Source organism: Camelus bactrianus, chromosome 8, assembly GCF_048773025.1.
Source record: "Camelus bactrianus isolate YW-2024 breed Bactrian camel chromosome 8, ASM4877302v1, whole genome shotgun sequence".
Lineage (NCBI taxonomy): Eukaryota > Metazoa > Chordata > Mammalia > Artiodactyla > Camelidae > Camelus > Camelus bactrianus.
Genome location: NC_133546.1, coordinates 89,257,566 through 89,285,113, shown reverse-complemented (window position 1 = coordinate 89,285,113; position 27,548 = coordinate 89,257,566). Strand labels below are relative to the sequence as shown.

Sequence of the window (27,548 nt, the reverse complement as noted above, 5' to 3'; positions counted from 1 at the left end):
CGTGGGCCTTGTCACCATTACCGACTGCCTCTCGGCCAAGGCCTTCGAGAAGCTCCATGTGCAGAGGAGCTGTATGGCACCACGCTTAATGACTCTCAGCTCTTTGTCTTTGTGCTGCATGGGGAGGTAGCCGAGCAGCCGCGCACCGATGTGGCCTTCAAACTACGAGGACTGCAGGGTGGTGGAGAAGAGGATCAAGGACTTCACTGAGTCACTCTTCATCTTGCTCAAGTCCAAGTGGCTGGATGGGACCCCAACAAGTCTGGGGAAAAGATCCCCCTCCTCTGCACCTTGTTTGAGAAGGAGGACTTCATGGGACTGGACACAGACAGCAGGTAAGTCTACCTGGAGGCCCGGCCACCCTGGCTGTGTGCCGTGTTCCTTCCCTACATCCAGGAAGGGATCAGCAAGGAAGAGGGCTGTCTTGTACCCAAGGGCGGAGGGAGGTGCAGCCCGACGGTTTACAGACATTTAAAAGTGAATCTGCCTATGTTTCAGAGAGATCCTTTTAGGGTCAGTGTGGAGACTTCCTCCAGCTTTTCAGCCAGGACCCCTGGTGGGACCCCTGGAGTGGCTGTCCAATAGAGTAGCCACAGCCACTGATGCTATGAGCGCTGGGGAAGAGGCTGGTCTGAGCTGAGATGTGCTGTAGGTCAAATGCACATCAGACGCTGAGACTTGTCTAGTAAAAAGTATGTAAACTATCTTGTTACGTTCATATATTGATTACATGTCAAAATGATACTATTTTACATACAGCAGATTAAGTAAGATCTGTTCTTAAAATCAGTTTCTAGTATCTGTTTTTTGTTTGTTTGATTGGTTCTTTGTTTACCGTTTTAAATGTGGCAACTGAAGCTTTCTTTACATGGCTCTCATTTCAATTTTGTTAGGCAGCCTGTCCTGGGACATTCTCATCCCTTTGCTTATAGATGAGATGCTGAATCCCGAGAGGCCGAACGAGTCACTGGTTGTGCTGGGTCTGGAGCCGGTGTCTCCTGCCTCCCAGGCCCAGCACCTGCTGGGTTCAGGCCCTCTCTTCCTCCCCGACAGCCAGCATGCCAAGTTAGGAAATCAGAAACACCTCCAGGGAATTCCGGATGAACTCCTTATGCAGGGAAAGGCGTATCACGGAGTATGAGACAAAGCAGGGAAAGATTCATCCTCACTTTGTCCCTGTGATTAAGTCAACGGTCCCACTTTTGCCTTGGAAGTGCAGACGAGCTCTCCTGGGCTTACTACCCCCCACCTTCTGCTCTGTTTCCCCGTGTATCTATCATGCTTTCCCTCGGTCAGAAGAGGTGAGATGCCTTTGCCCAGAAGTCGTCCCCATTTGCTGGGGAGATTGAGGGAAGCTGTGCCCCCACGGCCAACGGCCTCGGGCCTTGAGTCTGGAGGGCACTTATGGCGGTACCACAGGTGACGGTCGGAGGACCTGGCACGTGCTGCCGGGCCCGCTGTGGAGGCAGTGCTCTGTGATTCTTGAACTTACCTAAGATCAAATCCTACTTTCTGGTTGTTGGTAAGTTGGAGGAGAAAATGCCAGAGAATTGATAAAAAGAAAGTCCAGACCAGCCCTGTGAGTGAGAGGCACACGGAGCCCGAGTCCCACTTGCGTGTGGTGCCTGGCGGGCTCTGGATGAATTTTCTGTTCCTCCCGGACATACCTCTATGACTTTAGTAAGGGGTGAGACATGTAGTGGCCATGATCTGTATTTGTCCTCGCAGGGCCCTGTGATCTACACGCCCGCACGCCCTTCTGCTCCTTGGGGATAAGGTGGCAGGTTTAGGTGCTTGGGCACTGCTATGGGCACAGCTGCCAGCATAGGGCTACACCGAGGCTGGCTCCGTTCACCTCAAATGTCACCTCCTGCTGAGCCCCCAGGCGTTAGTCAAGGTAGCTGCATCAGTGCAACGTAAGCAGGGACCATGTTCTCCCCCTGGACAGACTGGTGGGTGAGCAGTGGAAGCCTGGAGTCCTGCCCAAGCCCCATGGCTAGTGCCTCCTCTTTGTCATAGGAGGCACTGGTGACATTTTTGCTCAGCAACTGTTTGGTTCTGAGTCTCCAGACCCACCAGAGAATGCCAGCTTGTTTTTGCCTTTTGAAGTCTGCCCTTGGGATTTGGCGGAGTAGCTGGATGTGTGCTTAGCCCATAGTGTTGACACTGTCACCATTGTTTACCCAGAACCTCATGTACCAGACATGGCTCTCGGCATCAAAATACAGCAGCCAATTAAACTCCCTCCTGGTGGATCTGTCTGTTTTGGTACCATAAGGGCTTAGCCAGCATCTAAACGTCAGTGAGATAACGCGGCCAGTGAGCTCGGGTCAAGCACGTTCTCCTCCAGTCACTTTTACTCCATTGTTGCTTTTACTATTCCACAGTCATTAATTTTTAAAACAATGCTTTGGTGCAGGAGCAGAGACAAATACTCTCCTGCTACTCTCGTTGGGAGTGAGTAAAACTGTCCAGCCTGTAATGCGACCACATTTTGTGGCTTAAAAGCTGCCTAGATGCATGTATGTGGAGTTTTGGTTAGGGGCACTGACGACGTTGGGATCCCCAAGCAGCGTTGCTCCCCTCAGGCCCCTGCCTTCCCTGGAGCAGGAGGTGAGGGTGGGTCTCACCATCCCCGCGTTCCTGGCCTCACACACTCACGTAAATTCTTGTACTTGCTGTCAAAGTCATTCTTGTTCTTGTGTGTTTCTAATTTTCGCTTGTTCCTCTTTTCCTTTTTCTTTATTCCTTTTTCTCTTGTACCGTGCAGTTGCGTCTGAAAAGGTGGCTGTGCATATCCTGCATTGGAAATAGCTAGATCGCCCTCCATGCTGTCTCCATTGCTTTAAGGAGCAGAAACATTTCAGCTGCCTTGATCCATGCATTATCCTAGTCATCTTGTTATTTTCTAATTTTTTGGAATATTGCTTTTTTAGCACATCACCCACTGGTGTTTGATACCTGTTAAAATCTTTGCTTTGAGGAACCTGTTTGGTCCTCCTTATATTTGGTGACAAATGCACCCTTATTCAATTAGTTTGATTGTTTTGAAGAAGTGAGATGCGAATTGATTTAGGCGGCTGTTGAGGGATTCTTTTCATGGAGTATTTAATCTTGTCAAGTCAAAGTCTGCAGCATCTTGCTCGATTCCTGCTTTTACACAAACGTGCTCAGCACGCGGTTCCTGGCTGTCTCTGTGTGACGTGCGTGACGGAGCTTCCTGACCGGCGGTCACTGGTGAGGAAGCGGCAGGCTCGGGGGTGAGCAGCTGCAGGGGACATTGTTGGAGGAATCAGTCACCGTTTGGTTATTTTTTTTTTTTTTTTGCATTCAACTTCCCCGTGCCATTTACTTTATTTTTCCTTCATAAAGGGGCAGAAGTGGGTCTAAAATCCATGCCACTCTTTTGTTCCCTTTACGAGGCTGGTTTTTCTGAGTACCAGGACAACATGGCCTTCTTCTAAGTAGCTGGCTCACATGGATCTGGTGGACACAGGGACTATTAAAGGGACCGTAGCTTCCTCTCTGCTCCAGCCAGTGGGCATTCAGAGCCGGGTCTGTGGTTTGCCTCAGCAGCCGTGCAGGCCTCCCTGCACCTGCCTTTACTTTTAACCCATGTTGGCATTAAAGAGCTGACTCCATGTTTGTTGCAGCTGACGTCCCCCACTGACGGCCGTGTCGTTAGTTTGCGGTAGTGAGTCTCCAACCCCAAGTCAGCCATGAAGGAAGATGCTTTGGCCAATCTAAGACCTTGGATTCTCACCCCTACCCTTGTTCATCTCACCCAGGGGAAGGGTTTGGCCACAACCATCATGCTGATCATGAGGCCTTGTTTCTCCTTTCATGCTCTAGTCCAAATGTGGACACTTCATCCTTCACTGACTTGGTCTCGCTTGATACAGGCCAGACATTCTGAAAGAGTCCATCACATTCTCGGGGGGAACAGAACAGAAGTAAGTCTCGCAAGTAGAAGGAGTCTAGGCTGTCCGGGTTGGCAAATGCAGGGTGGGATCTGTGATTGGTGGGCTGTGCCCTGGACACAGGCCTTTCCCGTGGCTCACGAGCGCCCAGGGGTCGGAGTGAAGACAGCCTTGCTTGGGCTTCTCCATCCTCATCTGCTCAGTGGCAAGTGTGTCTGCTAATAGGAGCTCCAACAGACCTCGGGACCTTCAAAGCTCAGATCATGGGAGAACTTTGAGTCCCTTCTCCAGGGCCTCCTTTGTGAGAATCCAGTGCCTTCTGAGGTGACCGGTGGCAGGAGATGCCTCCCCCTCCAGGGAGCACCCTTCGGAGGACTGTGACTCAGTGCACCTTGCTGTGAGCTTGTGGGGATCCGGCCGTCGTCCCTGCAGAAACAGTCTTGAGATGGGCTTAGCGACGGAAATGACAGGACTAATATTCCAGGCCAGGGCTGGAGGGAGGGAACAGGGGAAATTGAATGTGACCTCAAACACCTAGGTGAGTGCTGGGTCTGTTACTAAAATGGGGAGCATGGGAGGTACCTTCCATAAATTGAATTCCAGAGTAAATCTTGGACATGAGGCATTTTTAAGATGCCATTTTTCGTCCAAGTTTGGACTTCATAGAGGCACTAGGGTCAATGAGCCTGGGGCTGAGTTGAAGGAGCCGGACTAGAGATACACGATGGGAGTCGTCATTCTTAGCTGGTGTTCACAGCCGCGCATGTGAATTAGATCATTTTGAGAGCTGCAGACTGAGGCTGAGGGGGGGCAGGGCTGTGCCTGGGTTGGAGGAAAGCCCAGACCATGCAGCTTTCGTGTGTCAGTCAGCGGCGTTTGGGATTTTCAGGGCAATGTCATTTATCCTTAAGGGGCCGGGGGGTGGGCAGGGCCAGCCAGGAAGAAATCTGAAGGGAGGGTCGTGGCCACGTGTGTGTCTTGGGAAGTTGCAGAGTCTGCAGGGTCCGGGAGGGTAGACTCCTCAGAAGCTGGAGTTGGATTGGGGCGTGGGTTGAAGGTAGTCACACTAACATATCAGGGAGGGAAGAAGGCCTAGGGAGTCCCCGCTCTTCCTGACTCGCTTTCCAATGAACGGAAGGCAGACAGAGGATCTGAGGTGAGAAGGGATGGGCGCTGGGAGAGGAGCCAACCTGGAGAATGGTGCTTGAAAAATTCTGGAATAGTCTCCCTGCAAAATAGAGGTTAAAAAAATCCAGACTCTTAAGAACATTGATAGTGACTGGGGAGGAGGCAGTTGTTTTTCTGGCCTCCTAAGGGTAAGGCATGTATCCAGGGATACACAGAATATTCTGGCAGTCTATTCCGGGCATTTGGTACCGGGTAAACAGCACAAGTTTAAAGGGGGACAAGGGCAGCGGAGGGAAACTAGCCAGGCCCCGTGTCAGGTACCAGTCGGCCACCCTACTTGCGTGTTGCATTCACATCCATGCCTCCCAGGTGGGCGGTGGCAGCCCCCTTTTGCGGATTGGCAAGCCTTCTCAGAGGGGTTAAGTTATTGGTCCACTTAGAGGGTAGTAAATGCTGTAACAGGATTCAAGCAGGGTCTTGTCAGACTTCAAGGGCGTGTTTTCTCTACTAATTCCGGTACCTCACTGTTGTACGTGAAATGGTGAAGTGGGTCAGTTTTGGGGCCTTTCAGAAAAAGTACGATTTAAATGCCTCAGGACTGATTCACAAAGCTCTGTGTTCTTTGATTGTTCTGAAGCACCGCAGTGCTTTACGCCCCACAGAGGTAAGGTCTTACTCCTTTGACGATGAAGTGGTTGCAAATGATGTACAGGTGCAAAACCAGACTTAGCAGCTTCTGAAGGGAAACTTTCCAATTCTCCCTTGATAGACTTTCTTCTACGTGATGTAGCTGTGCTGCAGCATAGGCCTGAGCTGTCCGTATGGATTGTGGGTTTGATATCCAAATTTAGCATAAAACAGTCAGATGAAGAAAATCAACGTTCACAATTTATTTTTGGGTTTCATTAGACAAGATATACTATCAGGTAATGGCCCATATAGCTAATGAAATTGAGTACAGAACATTGAATTTCTTACTTCTTATTTAGAGTTTTCTTACTGCATAAGTTTGCCTGCTTTGGAACATCAGCTCCTCCACAAGGGCACTTGTCAGTTTGTTGGTGTGATTGCATTTACACAGTGAATGTAATCTGGGCTTCCTCAGCCCAAACTCTCCAGTGCAGGATCACTGGCTGTAGCCATCTCTTAGTCACGCAAAAACTTCTAAAATTATATGATGCCAGAAAAGAAAGAAGAGAGAGAGATTGCCTTTATCAAAATTCCTTTCAATTCTGACTGCAAACTGTTGTTGAGCAGCTCTGGTTTCCTTTGGATATGAATATATACATTTCTTTGCATGTAACCTGGGTTTTGGACTAGAACACCAAGTCCTTGCTTTCCGCAAGCCACAAAAATAGTAGCCAAATTGCACACATGTGAAATATTTTATTCTTTTTCTGAGAAAGAATCCTTGAATTTCGGACTTCAGGTGTTATTTTTGCTTTTTGCTTCTCCCACCCCTCTTGTAATATCTCACTCCTTCCCAAGTGGCCCCCAATAGGTCGTGGTCCCAAAGGAGCAAGCAAACACCCAGTTGGTCCCCATGCAGTGCTGCTATAGAGGGAGCCCTGCCAAGACCTAAAGGATATTATCAGAGAGGGCTTCCTGGAAGAAATGGGCTCTACATTCAGTTGTGAAGACAGAGTAAGGGTCAGCCAGTAGAAAGCATGAAGACTGTGGCTCATGTGGCAGAGCAGCCCGGGTAGAGGCCTGGAGGCTTGTGCGGTGGGGACTCGGGGAGAGTGCCATGTGTGGTCCAGGGTTGTGGGTGCCCCTGCTGGGGAGGACACTGGTGAGGGCCTGGGGTGGAGGGCTTTCGAAGAGCTTGGGTTTTACTAGAACTGACAGAGGAGGCAGTGAAGGGTGTCAGCAGGAAGTGACCCTCAGGAAAGGTACTTCTGGATTTGCTTCTGATATTCTACAGTAAGAAAGGTCGGGGCGGACGAGAGCAGGTCTGGCTGTCCCTTTGAGACCCACCCCATCATTCATTTATTCATAACATGCACACTTCTGAGTGTCTAGGGGAGAGAGGTTGGACCCACATTAGTAAGCAAAATACTCCTTGGGAGCTTAGCAGTGTCAGAGGTTGACTTAGCCTAGAATGTTCTAGGAACAGAGGAACAAATTGCGGAGTTTGGAGGGAGGGAAGGCTTCCTTGAGAAACAGTCAAAATGAGCCTGGAGGCAAGTGGGAAGTAGGAGCAGATCAGGGGGCCCCTGAGGTCACTGGGGACCTGGGTACTGAGGTGAGGATGGGCGAGCAGGTTCGGGGGTAGGGCTAGAACTCTACCAGGGAGCCGCTGAAGGGTTTGAAGTGGGGTGATGTAATCAAATTTATGCTTTGGGAAGGCTGCCTTGGCTCCGCGTGTGTTTGTGTGTGTGTGTGTTTGTGTAGCGGGGAAGGGGGGGGTTGCCAACAACTGGGGAGTGACATTAGAAGACCATTCACAGGCTGGGAGGCCACAAGTGGGAGAGGGTCGTTGGGGCTGCTTGGGGACGGCAGGGGCCGTGTGGATGCCGGATTTCCTTATGGGGAGGGCTTGTTAGCTGGGCCGCCCTTGCGGCGCCTTTTGGCTTGAAGAAAACAGATGGAGGCCGCCAGGTGGACTTTCCTCTTCTCTCCTTCCCTGCCTTGTGTGATGATCTTAGCTCAGCCAACATTTGGAAGAGAAGAGCTAAGTTCCAGGGTAGCCCAGGACTTTGTTGAGCTCGTCCGAGTGAGATCTGATAGGATTTATGTTTGTGTTCAGATCTGCATGTTCACTTAGCTAGAAACGTCCTATCTTTTGAATTTCCATAGGGGTTTTTACTCTTGATAAAGATTGCTTTCTTGGTGAGAGGAAATTTAATACAGCTGTTGTCTTTCTCAAAAAAATCATATCTTTTAAGAAATTTAATATTCAAAAAATAGGAATATTTAAAAATGATAAAGTAAGGCTTTGGTGTAGTTTCTTTGGTTTCCTAGCTAATGTGGACTTAGAGCCTTTGCATTACTTAATAGCACATCCTTGTCAATATTTAAAGGGCTGTTAGCGCCCCAGGCCCCACCTCTCAAAACATCATTAAAGTTTGCTCTGAAATAGTGAGGTCATAAAAGTTTTGTTTGCAGAAGCCAAACACTTGGTTTATAATATAGCTCCATTTTTAAAATAATAATAGGTTCAAAATTAAGAAAGTGGAAGATAATTGAGTTTTTTAAAAGCTGAAACATAATCTTTCTTGTGCTAATGTTGAACTGGAAATTTCGAAAATAAAAATCCTACTGTAATAACATCTACGTGGAATACATATATGCTTTCCCGTTTGAAAAATAAGTGCGCAGTGGTTTTTGAAGTCAGGAGCATTCCAGCTCAGATACTGGCATTGATGGTTGCTGGTTTTCAATGGCAGAGCCTAAATTTGCCTTCTTAGCTTTTTTTTTTTTTTTTTTTTTTTGTAGTGAGAGGGTTGAGTAGTGCTTTGCCAGCATGATTTTGGGGCAATTTGGGGGCAGATGTTGTGAACCAGCAGTGAGATATTTCCATGCATTTTATTTTCTGGACATCACCAAGGCACATGTGGGGTTTGTGCCTGCAGGCTGGGATGCTGTAGGACTCCCTGGTCCATCACAGTTTTGTCCTGGAGCAGCTCCGGTCAGTGAATGATTTTCTGTGGCTTCGAGGTAAGGTGGTCTGATGCACATGATCAGATGTGTAGTTAAAGTGCTATTACATGAAATAAGAGAAACCTAGATACATGAGGGAGGAGAATTGGCTGAGCTGATATCGGTGGGGAGTCTTCTTAGGTGACTCCCTCCCCGTGATTCCTGCCAATATCCTCCCCAGCCCTGCACGGTAGTCCTGCCGAAGCAAGCATGCTCTTTGCTCAGAAACGGACTGAATTTCCTTGTGCCTCTGTTTGTTGGCTTTTTTTTTTAAAGCACATCTTGCCCTTTGCTTAAATGCCACCCCTGCTAGTCACATCTTACACTCATTCTTCTGGATGTCGTCCATATATAGCTGCTGAATGGATGAACTGAATGTAGTATCTCCATGTAGTGGAACATTATTCATACGTAAGGGTGAATAAAAAGGAAAAAAAAAATAAAGGGGAAGATGAAAAAGGCCACCTGTCCTGGGAAGTCCACCCTGACTGCTCAACCCACCCTTTTCCCTTTGAATCCCCACCCCTTATGCTCCACTCTAGTCTTTTTGATAGTACTTACCACCTTCTAATAAACTTTAACGTTTTCAAAAAAAAAAAAAAAGAGAGAGATGCTGATACCCCTTCAACATCGAAAAGCCTTGATAATAGCACGTTAAGTGAAAGGAACCAGACATAAACGGCCACATATTGTTGACTTCAGTGATCTGAAATGCGCAGAATAAGCAAATGCAGAGGCAGAGAGCAGGTGATGGTTGCAAGGGGCTGGGTGGAGGGGGATTAGGGAATGACTGATAGTGACAGGTGGTTTCTTCTGGGATAATGGAGTGTTCTGGAAATAGATGGTGGTGAGGGCTGCACAACCATGAGTGTGCAGAAGACTGCTGAGCGCTGTCTCTGGGAGTGCCTGTGGTTGGGGCGGCTTTATTTTGTTCTCACCCTGCAATGTGAACTGTCATCTTGTGCTGAGGCAGTTCTACTCCTGTGAGTGGTGAGGCTCAGACACTTTGCAGAGTCATGTTTCTTTTCTCCCCCTTGCTGAGTGTAGGCAAAAATTGTTTAAGCCTGAGAAAGTGCTCCATCTGCAGAAATATCTTTCAGTTTTGCATGGTGTAAAAATCTTGAGAGCTTTTTAATCGTTGACGACAGTCTGTGAGGGGAAACAGCCCTTGAAGCCTGGGTGTGACCTGGAAGAGCCGCGCTTCCCTCTCTGACCTGGGTGGGGATTTCACCGCCGTTCAGGCAGTGAAGGGCCCAGACCCGAGAGCGGAGTTGACAATCGTGAATATTTACTTGTATTCGCTGTTTCATCTTGGATATTAATTTCAAGCTGAGTCAGTTTGTGGCGGCAGCCTCATCCTACATCAGGAATTTATAGTATCTGCTCTTTGAAGTGGAGACCAGACAGACTTTTATTATTTAACAGTCTCCCTTAAATTGATATCTCAGATTCCTTTGTAAAAAGTAAAACAGCAGAAATACACACGTCCTTTAATGCCAGTCTGACCTGGATCGGGTTTAGTCTCTGTGCCTTAGTGGCCTTAACTGCGGGTGGGGAAGATGATAACAGTGCTTCCCTCAGAGGGCCTGGTGAGGGGGGAGTGAGAAGCACAAATTGAGGACTTACACGAGATGCTCATGAATGTCCGAATTTAGTGCTCTCAGCCTGGTGAGGCCTCAGGAGCAGAGATGTCAGAACAGAGCATTCCTAGCCGGAGCTCGATCCGTGTTGGCAGCTGTTATGATCACTATCACCACTGTGGGTTATCAGGTAGTTTTAAGACTTGGTAATATGAATTCTTGAATAATGTTAAAAGACTAGACATCTCAGATCCAGTTTACATAGTTTTCAAGATTTCCTCTGAGAAATGGATGTTTTATTCCCCATCAGAAGTCTGAGTTGAGTCTCTAAAAAAATTCTGTATTCCTCCATCTTTTTGCTTTAATTCTCCATTTCTTAAAAAAAAAAGTTTTTAAATGGAGTTACTGGGGACTGAACTTAGGGCCGCATACATGTTAAGCACATATTCTCCCAAATGAGGTATAATCTCCCCCATAATTCTTTCTAAACTTTACTTTCTTAGTATTCAGAAGTTAGAGGCCTCTAATTCTTTTTCTGGAGACTTGTCCATGAACCTGTAAATCTATTATTAATGGACAAATCTTGGTTTATTAAAAAAATCAATAAAATATTCTGCAATCCATCCAAAAGAAAATGCTCATTGATTTAAATGTTTCTCCTTTATGGTGATTTCTACTTTCTGGTCTAGCTTAATTTATTAACAACCATCCTTATCATCATAATGACCAACCTCGCTCTGAGTGGACACCTGCCTAAGGCTAAAATGCTTTCCTCAAGTTTTACTTCATAGCAGGTGTTTGTGGGTAGGTATCAGTGTCTCATTTTTTGCAGCTGAGGGATTGAGAGATGGAGCAGCTTGTCCCAAATTACACACAGCTGGCAGTGGCTAGTTCAGTGCTGGAACCCTGGCTACACAGGATGCATTTTTAATTGCTCCTGTAATCAGCCTCCCGTTGAGTGTTTTCCCGAAATCCTGTGACTCCATAAATGGCCAATTTTAGTGATCTCAGCCTGATGAGGACTTCAAAGGAGAGACACCAGTGAGAATGTGAGACAGAGTGGCATAAATTAAAATTGTACATTTTTACAAAAGTTTTATTCTCAGGTAATGACTTAAAAGTTAATTTTTTTTTAATTTTAATGCTCTGTGAGCACTAAAAACAAAACATTAAAAATAATTATAGTGCAAAAGAGAAGTGGGCTTTGAAAGTCCAATCATTGCTAGTGATGTTACTTGCTTTTCTCTAGTGGCCCTTATTGACAGAAATACTTAGAAAGACTGAATTGGTTTTATGTAGCCTTAGTATGGAAGAAAAGATTGTCAGTGAATATTGTAAGTAAAATCATTACTCTTTCTTTCCTGATGATGAATAGGTAAGTTGTTTTTATGGCTTAAGTACATTTCCTCATTTGTGAAATTTGAGTAATATCGTTTTCCTTGTCTAACTGTGAGAGTTAGACGCCTTGTACACAAAGCACCCAAGGGGTGCTTAATAAAAATGTGCTGTCACAATGACAGGTATTTTAGAAGGATCAACTCTGAATACTAAAGGGGGTGGCTTATTTCTGATGCATATTCAATATGTATATATATGATATATATGAATATGGCTTAAAGTAACAAGGATTCATTTATTTTTTTTAGTGCACTATGAAGTTTTAATGAAATCTTTATCATTCTATTGAGACAGGGACTAGTTAAATTGCCTTAAGCAGACGACCTTGAAGATTATTTACACAGAATGTGTATTGTTACAACTCAGAATTCATGTTGCCGTGTAACATCCACTCAGATATTTAAATTCGTGGATTCTGACCAGATGCATTAAGTTTAGAAAAATCCACATTTATCATTTTCAGGGAATAATCTTCTGTCTTTTGTGATTAAAGAAAATTTTGATTTTTTTTCCTGCACTTTTAACAGGTTTAAAATATCAAAACATTGATTTGACATGTAACTTTTTTAATAGAATAAATCTCATGCTGTTTTAATATGTAAATAAATGTTTTTGTATTTCAACAAACTTTTACGATTTCCTGGCTCTTTGAGAAGTATTTTGCAAGATACTTAGATTACCTACTGTTGGAAAAATGCAGAAGTTATTTTATGATTATAGGCTTAGTAAAGATCTGTTGGTTTTTGCTACAGTGCAAGACATGAGGCCTAGGAGAGCTTTGCTGCCGATTGCCAGGAGGACAGATCCCAGGTCTCAGTCTCCCCTTCTGTAAACTGAAGAGGCTGGACTGGTTTCTTTCCTCCTCTAAGATGAGTTTCCATAAGCCTATGTCTTTTGTTTATATTCAGGAGTATTAGCAATATCAGATTAAATACTGAATACCCTTCCCTTACCCCAAAACAAAGTGCAGTATGTTCTACAGAAGCTTTTAGTTATCTGATTCTCGTTTCTGATCCTACAGGCAATTTTGTGTTGCATGTTTCCCGGTAACCTGGAAGGTCTTTTTAGCCATAGGTGGCTCTGTTGCACCTTCTTACCTTCTTAATTTTCCTGTTTGTTAAAGAAAGCTTAAACAACGTTATTTTATTTTGATTTCTTTGCTTAATGCTTCAGAATAGCACAGTCTCCATTATGTCTGTCTACCTGGAAAAATTATTCTCCTTATATCTTAGATTTATTCTGTCATCTCGCTGTGAACATCTCAGACTTGCTGTGCAAACAATGGCAAATTCGGACTTTTCTTCCAGTGCTAGAAACCAGTGAGCCGGGAATTTATAAAACAGCTAGAAGTGGCCTCTGGAGCACCTTAAAGCTGAAAAGTGTACTGGGTTCCCTGAGTATTGACCCCGCCGCTGTGTGTTAATTGGTGGTAGGAGATTTGGTACATATATGAAGGGGTGTAGTTTTTTGACTTGGCTTTGCGTGCACGCGCTGCCACTGAGCCACGTGAGCCTAAGTCAGTTTGTTCTGAGATTTCCCTCGTCTGTGAGATGGGGATGCTCATATCTGCTTTGTAGAATTGTGAGAATTAGTAATTATGTAAACTGTTTACCACAGTGGGTATGTCAAGAGGGCTCGTAAACTTTAGCTACTGTTTTGTGAGAAGCCATCATTTGATAGTCTTTGGCAATTACTAAGAAACAGGAAAATAAGGAAAGCTGGTTTTATGATGAAAGATATTTGAGGAGGTTCCATAGTTCCTATACCCATAATTTAGCATCAGCAAAGTCAGAACTGTTACACAGTCGCCCTGAACCAACGTTAAGCCACAGAATTTTTTGTTACTTCAAATATGTTGGGGCTTAAGGGGATCCAATACTTATACACATGTTGTCTCCAGCAGACAACTGAGAGATGACAGAAAAGAGTAAGCAGGCGATATATGTCTTCTTTTTTACTGATGAAGCCACGTACTCCATGAACTTCAGGGCTGTGGGAAAATGCGTGTCATTATACTGTGTCCCAGAAGTAGAGACTCACCCTGTCCCAGGTAACTCTGGGCCACAGCGAGCCTTCCCTTGAGAGGACCTGCCCCATCATGCACAGGGCTGTCCTGCCATGGAGCTGAGCATCCCGTGTGCTTCCCAAGTGTGGCCAGCACTGGAAGGAAAGGAACGGTTTCACATACCCTGCTTGTCTCTCCGGACTCACACCTCACCCTGTTAATGTGACGAGGGCTAGCTTTGAGCCATGGGTCTGTGGTGTGGAGAAGCACTCTCCGTGGCCAAGAGGAGTGGGGAGGAGGCGTCCCCTCCCTCAGTTTAAACAGGTGGTGGTATGGAACAGAAGGGTGCTCCCCAAGAGTTTATAAAAGGAGAAATAAGGATTTTCTTTGGGACTTAGTCTAGAAAGGAAACACAGAAGATGATTAGAAAGGAGACTTGTAAATCACTTTAATATTAAGTTGACATTTGTTGAGCACCAATAATGTGCTACATTCTTTTCTGAGAGTTTTACAGAAATGAATCCTTCAATCTTCTCAACAATGGAGTAAGGAATGTTTGATTTTTATCCCAGGTTTACAGTGTGGAAACTGAGGCACACAGAGGGTAAGTTGGCCAAGGTCAGAGAGCTAGTAAGTGGCAGAGCTGGTATTTAAACTCTGGCTGTCTGGTTTTGAGACTCCCAGGGATGGGCTTTGGGTGTTTAGAGGTATCTGCATCCCTGGATCTCTGTACATCTGTGCATCAGTAAGCCCAGAAAGGACAGAGAAAGGAGATTCACACAGTTGCTCACAGTCGTGTCTCGGCCACTGTCCATGAAGAGTGCACCGTGATTAGCGTTGTTTTCCAGGCAGTAGATCTTTTGGTATAACAGAAATTTAGTCCATTGAGTTAATCTAGAAATCCTTACTGCTCTTCTTCTGTCCATGTTTGCCATGTTACTGCCTACCCGTGGTTAGGCCTTGGAGGAAAAACTGTACTCATGGTTGAACTCTGATATTTCAGTCTGGTTCATAGTTTCACATATTCTGTTACATTAATAAGTTAAGTTTCTGGTTTTCTTGCATCAGTGTCTCGTGTGTTTGGTTAATGTGAAACCAGTCCATGGGAGCCCAGGGGTGCTGACGGTATAATTTCTGAGCATGTTGTGGCACTTCTACACGTGCAGTCCTGACTGGAGTATGTCCGCCTTCCTCACTGATTTCTCCCAAGAGCAGGGTTCTATCCCATCCCTGGATGTGACGCTGGGAGCTCTGTGAGTAGGACAGTCAGCGGCCAATTCCACCAATCAGAAAATGATGAAGTACCCAGAAGTGGGTTTAATAGAAGAAAAGGGCTTCCAGGTAGTCCAATGGGCTGTTCGAGTCCATTTGGTGAAAAGCTGTTCACTGTGGTTGAGCTGATTCTTTGCTGTTGAAAAGTCTGGATTAGATGAAGGGATTTTAAAAAGCAGAAAGGAGTGATTTCAGGTGGTACGTCCACACTGGTGAGAAGTGATGGATGACCGCCTGTGTGAGGCATAGACAGAGTCTTACAAACTTCATAAAACAGCTTTAAAAGCTCTGCCATCTGTGTGCACTTCATAAGGGGTCCAGGCCATCACTGGTAACGCTGAGAGGGCAAATAACTGATGATGGCATAAAGGACACGGAGGCATCAAAAAGGTGTCAGTCATGTTCCCTTTTTAAAGAATGTGGCACAGTGTAATATATTTGAGCTGGTTTTTCACTGAACAATTTTTCGTGTTTTCTAGGTCTCCCAGCTCCTGAAGTTTCCACGCAGCTGCATGTCCCCTTGCTGCAGCTCTGTCAGCACTTGTCCTGGGCTGACGTGTTGTCACGGGGAGCAGGACGGTCAGAGTCCCTGGCTCCTCCGAGCTCCGTCTCCTCATCCCCAGTGCTGGGCTTCTCATCCATGTCTACTTAGAAGGGTTGCTGAGAACCACACGTGATGGTTGTCAGGGGTGATTTGTGGTTGTCCCTGTGTTTGACAAATAGTCAGTATTTGATAGAAACACATGTTTTATATTATAGTTCTGGCTTCTACATTGCAGTGGTTTTTAGTCTGCATTTTTTTATAACTTTTTGCTTATTTTTAAATAAGCACTTTTTTTGGGGGGGGGAATTACTGGGGATTGAAGCCAGCACATTGTGCATGCTAAGCAGGTGCTCTACAACTGAGTAATACCCACCCTCCTTGTCTGCACTTAAAAATAATTACTGCAATACACAAAATAGCTATTAAACACCATCATGGGACCTATTTTCTGTATAGACAATTGAATACATATGCTATTTCAATAAGAATAAATGTTGGGACTTACCTTTCTCAATCTGTTTACTTGTTTAAAAACGATCATAGCTAGTGATAAACACGAGTCTTGGATACAGCACTTCTTAGGATCTGTTTTGACATCATGGGAAATTACATTCTACAGAGAAGGCAAATTGGGTCTCATTGATATTTGGATGATTTAGCAGATGATCAAGTCTTTCAAACTTGACAGTTTTGTATTTTAAATTAACTGCAAAGTTATCTTCTAGAAGTTGGAATTCCTAAGTTTGTGAAGTGCTCAGTAATTCAGTGTGTATGTGTTTGTGTCTGTGTGAACGTGTTTTTGTGTGATTTCAGGAAGGTAGAAATAAGTTCCATGTAGCCCTCTGATAACTTCCTCCTCCAGTTCAAGATGTAGGCATATATTTACACAAGTAAATTAATAATCTTTAGTCATTTGATATATTGGTGGGAATATGAGGTTCTCACACTTGTTTCAGAAGGGTTGGGGAGCATCAGGTTTGAAAACAGGAGGGGAAAGAGGCAGGGTGGCCCTTCACACTTTGTGCAGGATTTGAGGAACAGTAGCTTTCTTTTTTCTTTTATTCTAAAACAAACTGGCGCTGAATTGTAACATACTATGACTCAGAATTGCTTTTCTGATAAGATACAACTGCCTCAGAGTTTTCAAGGCAACATGAATGATGAAATCCGTTTTAGGAGTTATCTTTAAAGTAGTGTTAATTTTCAAGTAAAAGGCTATAGCCTGTTCTTTCTTCGAAGGGTAAAAGACGTTCTCATTGATCCAAGTGCATGATCAATGTGCTTAGTTTCTTTGGGGTTTTTTTCTTTTTTTTTAAGTGCTTGTTTCATTGTGGTTTGAATGAATGTTTAAAATTTCTGAATTTTGTTCTTTAGAACATGCTGATTTATCAGAACTGTTAAAAACCTGATTGATCTTTCGTCTTTGTTTGGAGGGGCACCCTTTTGATTTCTGTTGTCTGTTAAAGAGGGAAATTCTTCCTCTAGCCTGCAGATCATTAAGTGAATGGTTTGCAGTGTGCCTTTAAAATTCTTTGAATGCTTTGAGCATGCTTGTCTAGTGAATTTTGAATTGACTCATAGTAATGACTTTGCTTTGATTCTGTGGCTTTTGCTCCTCTCCGCAAGAATTTGAATTCTCTGTTGCATTTTGTATACGTGTTCTTAACAGGGGAATAAATTTTACATTTTTTACAAAGGTGGGTTTTCCTATCCCCTCTGAATGCCTTCTATAATTGATACAACAAAAATCTGTTATTGCAGTGCTTAATTATTTCATAAACTAATTTTTGGCTTAATCAGAAGCAATGAGAATGTGTGATAATAAAAAATATGAAAACCTTCCTTCCTTTGAAGAATAGAAATCAGGTGGTCAGGCTCACGCATGTTTTGTGCTTGACACACTTACTTTCATGTCATTGTGTATCATGATTCGGAGATGGAGTTGCTTCAGGTTTTATAGATTTTTGTTTTAACATTTTTGTTGAATTCTTTCTCCAGGCTGATGTTTCCTGTTGGGTTTGTGGAAAGCGTAGAAGGGAAACAAATTCTTTCTTTTAATTTCAGGAGGCCTGAGTTGCTGATGAGAAAAGAGTTGAGGGTGGGCTGAGGAACAGAGTGACACTCCCTCTCCTCCCGGCTGAAACTGATGAACAATGAAATCAATTAAGTGTATCAGTATTTGACCAATAGAATTCAGCGAGCCCAAAGTGGCAAGTTATGCCCAATGGAAAGTACTGAATTCACCTGCAGAATTAGGTGCTTTGCCAATTAGAAGCAGCTTAGAGCAATCAGAAAAATTAGTTCATATGATGAGATATAAAAGAATGTAATATCTTCTATTTCTGAAACTTTTCTTTGTTAAGTTGTGTAGAGCTAAAATTAAGTTTCAAGCGCCAGGAGTTAAGAGTCTGGGTGGTTCTGTGGGATCGTTATTCAGGGATGTGTCTAGATCCTGCTAGAGTAACTGAAGCTGACAGGAAAAGACCCAGAGCTAGGATTTGTTATCCTGGGGTGTCCTCCATAATGGTTCCATAACGGTTACATGTGGGAGCCCAAGATTAGGTTAGCAAATTGTAACAGACCCCAGCCGCCTGTCAATGTTCAGAAGAAAAATGTGTGCTTAGTAACTGCTTTGCAAGCAGGAGCATGTGCATCCTCACTCTTGTCTCCTTGCCTTAAAAAGCAGAGACAATGCTTTGCTTGCATAGTTGATGCTTTAGATAGCACTCTGCTCATTTCAAAGCAAGGACCCAGGCCCTCAGCTATAAAAGCTGGGCTTGTGTGCTTTTAGATAGTCTATTATCCCCAAAACAAGGACCTGGCTGGTCTCGTGGTCTGCTTTGTAATTCACATATCTAAAGAATTTTTCTTATTCCCCTCACCACATGACTTCCCTAAAGATACACTAAGCCTTTGTACTCATTGTGGATTCTACAATCTCTGTCTCCTCCCGTTTTTCCTCAAGTTCCTACTTACTATCACACAACTGTTAATGACTTTTTCCTTTCGTTATACACAGTAAATATAGGAGCATTTGAGAGGTTCGTGGAGTTGGCTCCCTACTCCTTCTCTTTTTCTGGACTTTTCCCACAGAGTCTTGAATAATCATTCTGTGTCGGTACGACTTCTGCCAGCCATAACCCACAGTTCCAGGTGAGAATGATGCAGGCTTTATCTCTCCTACCCAAGGGAGAGAGAGAAGAGAATTGAGATCTGCTCTCTTTTGGTCCCTTCCTTCCCCAGGGACACTCCAGTTCACCTGCAGCCTTCTGGACTCTGCTGTCAGGGCCTCTGTCCCAGGACTGACTGCAGCCATTTTTTCCCTTGCCAACATTTCCTGTGCCTTTTAGAAGTTGGTCTCTTCTCTGCAATTCAACCCTGGCAGATGTGATGGTGGTCAGCGTGCTGGTGGGCAGTCACCTGGGGACTCCCAGGAGCCATGCTGATTCTCCTGAGCCTCTCATTCGGGGTTACAGAACTGTCGAGCACCGGAGGAAGCCCATTCACGTGAGGGCAGTGCAGCATTGCATCACTTTCATTTTATTTTTGAAATTTCAGTGGAGAAATTATTTGTAGCAAACTGTTCCAGTTTTTTGGCTGACTGCTTTCCTCACCACCATTTCCTTGTTGGATGTGGTGCTTGTTTTAAGAACCAGGTTTCTTCTCTGGTTATTTCTAGCAGGTGGGCTTGCCGAATCCTTGATCTGCATTTGAAGCAGAATGCTTCATCTTGATGTCAAACTGATTTTCTTCATTCTGAATATTTCGTATACACTCAGCAACTGTTTCAAGTGAACTGCTCTTGTCCAATTTCGGTTAACTCACATTTGCTGATCTCCTGCTTTCATGCTGAGGGCAGTTTCTTCTTCCTGTAATAAAAGTTAGCAATTTGCATCTACTATGGGAAGTTACTGGCCCGAGGTGCTTTTGTTCTTAACAGTTTTAATACAATTCACCCATTAAAATTTACACCGGTTTTTACTCTATGCCAAGAAATGTGCATCCCAGTCAATCTTAGAATTTTTTCATCCTCCTAACAGGAAACCCTGTATGTATAAGCACTCATTCCCATCTTCCCCATCCACCCCCACCCCCAGGGAGCCACTCTTCTCTCTCTGTGGATTTGCCTGTGCTGGACATTTCATTTAAATCGAGTCAATTCATGTAAATGGAACCGTCTATTGTGACTGACTTCTTTCACACTGAGTAACGTTTTCAATGTTTGTCCACGTTGTTGCCTGGGTCAGTACTCCATGCTTTGCTATTGCTGAATAATATTCCACTGTATGGCTGGGCCCCTCTGTTTACCCATTCATCAGGTGATAGGCATTTTGGTTGTTTCTTCTTTTTGGCTGTGATGAATAATGGCACCTTGATCATTCCTGTAGGAGTTTTTATGTGGACATTTGTTTTCAGTTCTCTTACGTGTGTGCCCACAGAGCAGAATTGCTGGGTCATTCAGAAACCAAATGTTCAACTCTCTGAGGTCCTGCCAGGCTGTTTTCCAAAGTAGCCACGCTGTGTTACATCTCACCAGCAAGGGCTGCTATCTCTGATTCCTGTGTGTCCTCATTAGTTCTTGTTATTCTTTTTTTAAATATAACCTTGTAGTGAGTGTGAAGCGGTTTCTCCTAGTGGTTTTGACATGATTTCCCTTACAGCTAATGATTTTGAACATCGTTTCATTGTGCTTATTGGCCATTTGTATATTTTCCTTGAAAAATACCGTTTCGGATCCTTTATTCATTTTTTAATTTAGTTGTCTTTTTTGTTGAATTGTAGGAGCTCTGTTTTATTTGGAGATACAAATTCCTAATCAGATAAATTATTTGAAAATATTTTCTCCTGAGTGTTGTTTTTTCACTTTCTGGATGGTGTCTTTTGAAGCGAAGTTTTAAATTTGATGAACTCAAATTTATCTCTGTTTTCTTTTTTCCTTGTTCTTTTGGGGCAATATTTAAAATCTGAAGTATTTGATTTAAAATTTACATATAAAATATCTTAATTCTTAGGACCGTCCTAGAAGACGGGTGCTGTTGTTGTCCCCAGTCTATGGATAGGAGGCTGAGATGCAGAAAATTTCACTGACTTATGAGTGTCAAAGCTACCCAGTGCTGTGGGAGTTCAGAGCATCATGATTGTCCCCAGCATCTATGCTCCTCACCACCATGCTCCACTACTGCCTGGAATCGTTAATGAAAAAGTCTTTCCTTTTTCGGTTTCTTGTTTGTTTGTTTTCTCATTGGGAACCTCATCTCCTCATTTTCCTTTCGGATATCAGTGTAGGTTTATTTTAGGTCTCATGTAGGCAGAAGCATTGCTATCAGTTAACTTCTTTATTACTCACTCTCCGGTGATCATTGTTGCTATTTGACCTAATCAAGTCATGCTTAAGTCTTTCCTGCTCATGACACTGAAAAGAGTCATGACTTACCGAATGCTCAGAGAAGAAAATAATTGATTGATTTTATTTTGCTACCCAATCAAACCAATCAAATAAAAACCCCGGTGTTGACACAGTTGGTAAGCCCTCCAGAATAGGGTCACTGTCTTCCTTGTGTTTCATTTGTTTGGTCACAGTGTCTGGATAGTGACTTGCTGTCCAGCAGTTTTGTGAGGATACGGTGCTCTTGAATCATTGTAAGGACAGAATTTTGACAACAGACTGTATTGGTCATTTCACGAGGGAAAAGATAATATAGAAATAGTGCTCAGATCTATTTTAAAATTAAGATTGGAATGTTGAGAAGAGTTCAAGAAACCATAAAAAGATCTTTTTCAATTATTTTAGATCTATCTTAGTCACATTATGATTACATAGCAGAGTAACTTATCAACTAGATTTGACAAGAGGCGTGTATTATTGATTATTTGTTTTAGTTGAAATAGTCTACCTGGGAAAAAGTAATCAGTGCCCATAAATGAACAAATATGTTTGTATTTCTATGTAACATGGGAGCAGACTTCATATGTTTCTATATAATATATATGACTATGTGTTTTAATCTGTCTGTCAGTGTATTTATAGTTTTTCAGCAATGTTCTAACTTTAGAATTCTTCTAAGAAAATCACCCCCGATTCTAGTGCAGTTTGTACTGTGTATCCTGTCTTATGCATGGGATTCCACTGTCTCCTCAGTGAGGAATTTCCTCCCCTACTGAGGTAGTAGCAGAGTTAAAGGAACTGTGATTTCTAGGCCTTTGCTCTCCATGTGTTTGCATTTGGCTGTCAATCGCGATTTTCCCTTTCTTGAATTTTCATTGTTCAATTAGAATTTTTGAAAATAAGTGTTAATATGTTGTATTTGTCTCCCTAGAAACTTGGTGTGTTTGTGCTTTTCATTTTTCAATTTCTTAAAAATGTAAATGCACTCTTGTTTTTAAGTAGTCCTTTTTCACTAGATATTTGTTTACCTCTTTATAGTTAAAATACATTTTTCCAATGAATGAATCGGTGTGCATGTTTTAAAAGATACCTTACTTTTTATTTTCCTTATTATAACAATTATATTCATTCTAGAGAATTTAAAAAATAAGGATAAACACAGTAATAACTTAAAAATGGCCTCTAATCTCACCTAGAGATACAGTTGTAAAGTTTCAAATTGAGAATTACAAGTCCTCTCATGTTGTTCTTCTTTTTCAAGATCGTTTTGGTTACTGAGACCCTCGAATTCCCATATGAATTATAACAGCAGCTAATCAGTTTTTGCAGAGGAGCCCACTGGGATTGTGATCAAGACCACGTAGAATATACGGATCACTCTGGGGAGCACTGCCATTCCAAGAGCACTGTCTTCTGATCCAGGAATGTACGTGGCGTGTCTGTCCAGGTATTTAGGCCTTCTTTAATTTTTTTTCAGCAATGCTTTGAGTTTACAGAATATTATTTTACTTTTTTTCTTTGCCTTTATACTGAGGACAAGTGTGCAAGGTACCGGGATCAGAAGTGTATTTTAGCCCCGCCCCTTGCTGCCAACATGGTCGCTGCGCTCTTGCTTTGCCTTGTGTACAATCTTGCACAAAATAGGACCTCAGTAACTCTCTCTTGAATGAATGATTATATGATTGAAGGATGATGCTTGAGAGTCCTTGTGATGATTTTTTCCTCCAGCCTTTCCCCAATTCTTAACTATGCCCTTTCTCTTCCTAAACTCCAGCCTGATTTTCAACCTGCCTGTGACATTGATTTTCCCTGTCTGTAGACTCTTCCTTTCACTGGTTCACGATAATGTTACATGTGGGCTTTGGAAACTTGCTAGATGTCAAGAAAGAGCAAATCCATTGCATGCTAGTATTTTTACAGTGTGGTATTTTTTATCGATTGAAATTAAATCAGGCTGACCCCCTGAGCCCTCCCGTGAGCTCTTTTCACTTTCCTACATCTGATACTGCTCTGGTTGCTACATGTGCCCTTCCCCCAGCCTTGGTTTTTGGGTTGAGTAAGTCATCATCAGTGGACCCCTCTCTTTAAAAGATGAAGAGAACATTGTCTCCTTCTCCCTGGTTGGGGACTTGGATGAGATGAGATACCAGATAAAGAATGGAGCTCCACCTCATTCTGACCCCCGCTCTTTCCGTTCCGTTCTCCAGAGGAAAAGAGTACAATTCAACAGTATAAAGATTGATTGTGAGCTAATGAGATAGACAAGACAACCGAAAATTTATTAAATATCCTTTCATGCCAGAAACAAATGTATTATACACACAAAAAGCACATAAAGCACGGTAGTACTGTGGTTACAAACATGGGTCTGAGATCGAGTCCTGCTCTGGAGTGACCAGTCCTGTGAGATGGAGAACTGGTAGGTCGGCTTAGGCTCTCCAGGACTGGTTTTCTGTCCTGCAGAGATGGGGCTCGCTAGGCTTCCCTCCCCCTTAGAGGTGCTGTGGGGTGTAACTGTCACGCGTGCACAACTGCTCGTTCCTCGTAAGTGCAGGATAGCATAGATTTTGCGGTGATGGCTTTATGACCGCCCCGTGTAGACTCTCAGTGCTCCAAAGGGATGCCTTGTGGTTTGGAGATGGGATTCTCATTTCTGTAAATAACCAAGGATTGTGGTATTGGGCCCTGCTGATTTGAATCTATTCTTTAGAAAGTACATATTGTAGATATATTTTTCAAGCATGTGTGCTTTATTTTTTTTATTATTTATAGTTCTACCCTCTCATCTCTTGGTGTGACTTTTCATGGAATCCAGGAAACAGTCCTAAGCTTCCTGCCTCTTAACTCTTCTCCGTGGTGGTTTTCTTCCCTGACTAGAAGAGGGTTTTGCACAGGAAATTTTATTTGTTCCCCTTTTCCTGGAGTCTCTCTTTCGGTCTGCCCATCTCTCACCTGTTCATCTGTCCATTTATCTACCCACTCATTCTTCTGACATGTTCCAAAAAGCATTTCAGGCAGCTTACAGAAGAACAGATACCAAATAAACAGGTTAGAAAATTGGGCCAAGTTCAAACTGTGAGGCTAGGAGGCGAGCCTGTGTGATGGTTGCAGCCATGAGACACACGCCTCTGCCCTGTGACTTATAAGATCGACAGCATGAGTGTACCTGATGCTCCCAGCAGACACAGGGTAACAGGGTTTGTGTGAGATGCTCACTGGCTGTGAAATAAATAAGTGGCTCAGGAGAAGCCCAACCTTTCCAGCTACAAAGGCTTAGGAGAATATTTTGAGTGTCTTCCAAAATCATGGTATTGCATTGTTTCTTTTGTCAGAGTTCTACGTATAGTTGGTTACATTCTATACCTGGAAATTTCTCCAGAACTTCTTACCAAGTGAGTGCCATTGCTCGGGAATGGGGTGGTTCTGCTCATTGACGGGGGTTGGCCAGAAACCGAAAATGACAGCTTCAAAGGAGCCTGGGATTTGTCAGTTATGTTTTGTCAGTGCTGTAGATTTCAGGAAATGCTTTCACACTTTCTCTCCATCTGAGGCGGCAGCGTGCTCTCTTAGCAGCATCAGGAGCTCAGAGCCACGGGGTGTTGGGGGCGGACTGCACTGCCGTCAAGACAGCCAAGCTAGTCACTGCAGGCGTGGTCCTTTCACATAGTGCATTTCATGTTCTATAGTAGAAGGTTTCAACAGGGAGTTAATTAACTGAGTTAATTAACATTTAATAAATATGAAGCTTTGATGAAAAGTCTGTTATAGGCAGAATATAAGTTGTGAACACTTTGAAAACGGTTTCATTACAGAAATTTCAGTAGGGAAGATAAACAGTTTATCTTATTTATGCCTCTCTTTTAAAGTAACACAGAAACAAGGCAGAAAAGGCAGAGGATGATTTCTGTTATTCCTCTCGGCTTGCAGGTGCCCTCACATCCAGTGGCATCCATCCAGACACCAACACTGACACTGGCCATGCTCAGAACTACCTCAGCCCTGAAGACACAAGTGACAAATAGAAGGGGGCCGCGCCCTGTTACAGCAGGTGCTCTCACTTTGTGGGTCCTTATGTAACTGCGCGGTGTTAATCAGGATCGCCCGTTCTACATTGTGTGGCGCTGCTGCGGTGTCTCCTAGTTATTTGTTTCTGTAAGTACTCGTGTATTATTCTCCAATGTGTGTTACTACACATCTAAAAATGCTTTTTACAGATGAAAAATAATGTATATTTAATATAATAAGTCTGAAAAAAGGGACAAAAGAGGCTATCCAGGTCCCACTACTCAGAAATAATAATGAACACTTTAACATCTACTTTCTGTTCTTTTCATCAGTGTGTATCAGCTCTGTCATAAAAACCAGTGAGCACTCTGTGCCTGTTTACTGTGTGGAGACCTCCATTTTCCATTCGGCTTATTACATGTTTGTCTACAATATTCTATCTCCCCTGGCATGATTTTTAATGACCAGTATAGCATTATGTCTTGTGGAGGCATTGTCCATTTTACTTCGGACTTAAATAAACTTTTAAATTCCAAGTGTACTTAAGTGAAATACTGAAAAGAGAACTGTGGTGGTACCAAAAGAGCCCTACCTCCCTTCCCCTTATTTCCTGAGTGTAAAAGCTGTTGCCAATATGGTGTATATATTTCATGACCTTTATGCCCATGACATATATATATACCCATACATAGATACATACATACATATGAGAAATCTATGTATATGTGTGTATATATTCTTTTTTGAAAAATAAGGCCATACTATATGTTTTCTGCAGCTCGCTTTATTCACTCAGGGGTATATCATAGACGTCCTCCCACTCCAGACTCACCCGGTCCTTTCAGATAGACTGGAAGGGTCTCCTGATGTGCAGGTGTGGTCTCTTGTGCAAGGACACCATTGGTGGGAGAGTGCTGTGGACAAGGCCCTGGGCCACGGGGAAACGCCGGCCCCCTCAGTGCCCACAACTCGCCGTGATTTACCGCATCATTGTCTTGATGGTGGACACTTAAGTTTTCTCCATTTTCCACTGTCAGAAAGGATGTTTGACTGGCATCTTTCTTTAACAGACATTCCTGTGATCTTGTATGAGCATGCCTTTAGTTAAGTCTTCTGGAAATTTAGTCCCTGGATGTGACATTTATGTTCATCACAGGCTACTTTCAAGTGACTAGAAATTCCTTCTCCAGTGTGGAATGAAAAATGTAGAATTACTTATGTAACCAATTCTCTATTGCTGGATATGATTTCACTTCAGCTTTTCTTCCCACCAGTGTAACCACTACATCTATTTGAACTGATTTTTTTTCTAAACGAAACGATTCCTAGAAGTGGGGTTGAATCAGTGTGTACACACTTTTTCAGAGTTTACATATCCATTGACATGTCATCCTCCAAAAAGGTCGCTCACAGTTTTTTCTCCCACAGATGGACACTAGCTACAATATCTTTTAAAAATATTTACCAATAAGATGAGCAAAAGTGCTTTTTCATTGTTTTAGTTTGCATTTGATGACCAGTGAGGTATTGAGCATTTTTCACTCATTAGCCATCTGACTTTTGAAAAGTGAATGATCCATTTTGTCCTTTGCACAAATTTAAGTGAGGAAGCTTCTTTTTGATTTGTGACAGCTCTTTGTATGTTATGAACATTAATCCCTTGTCTTCATCAACATCTATCACAGAGTTTTTCCTTGTCATTTCTTTCGTTTCATTTTGTTCAGTAGGTTTATATTTGTTGTGGCTCAAAATATTCTTAAGATAGTAAATGTCTTCCTTTTGGGTTTTATCTTTGTTATTATTCTTAGAAATACTTTCTTATAATGGTATAAATCTCTTATGTAGGTTTATTTAATGTCTAAGATGGAGATGATAATAGTACTTGTTATAGTGAGGAGAAGTTGAATTAATGTGAGCAAAGAGTTGTATTTGCTGTTATTAGTATTTTAATATTTAAACCACTATCTGTAATTTTTTTTGTGGTCATTATGACAGGAATAGAATTTGTTCTTTCCAGGTGATTCTCTGATTGTCCCAGGACAATTATTGAATTCACAATTTGCTCTTTGATTTGAAATCCCACATGCACAAAATACTTATGTACACTAGAGTCTCTTTTTGAGCTCATGCTATATTTCTGTCAATCATACTTCCTTACTCCAGCGCCATATCTTACATATTGTAAAAATTAATTATTATCTGACAGTGCGATATTTTTTTGTTCTTTTCTTCCATCCCAAACTTTCTTGGCTATTATTATGACTTTATTATTCCTAAAGAATTCTAAAATATTTTGTTCAAGTTAAAAAAAAGTCAGATAAGAGTATTCATGGGATTTTTATTAAGTTTTGAATTATTTTTAGGAGAACTTCCATATTTACAAAACTGTTTTCCTCCATGCAATATGTTGATGTCTCTACATTCACACCTCTTATTTACCCCTCAGTACAGTCCTGTAGTTTTCTCCATGTACAACATGGGCATTAATTTTGAGTTTATTCCAGATTATTGTTGATGTTTTTCTTAATTTTGTAAGTGAGAATTTTTTGTTATTATATTTTTTAACTGTTTAAACTGACACCTAGGAAGGCAGATTCGGTTTGTAAATACTCACTTTGTAACAAATCATTTAAAATTGTAAGTATTAAGTAATTGTTCCAGGATCCTT

The 27,548-nt window shown here is 42.8% G+C and overlaps 1 long non-coding RNA gene across 1 annotated transcript in view; it reads left to right on the top strand.

Moving 5' to 3' along the window:
• Nucleotides 1-576: 576 nt before the first annotated feature.
• LOC141578503 (uncharacterized) overlaps nucleotides 577-27,548 on the top strand; it is a 29,692-nt gene continuing 2,720 nt past the window's right edge. The window contains exons 1-3 of the long non-coding RNA XR_012508885.1: nucleotides 577-692; nucleotides 22,137-22,322; nucleotides 24,803-25,027. This is a non-coding gene — a long non-coding RNA (uncharacterized LOC141578503). The remainder of the gene's footprint in view (nucleotides 693-22,136; nucleotides 22,323-24,802; nucleotides 25,028-27,548) is intronic.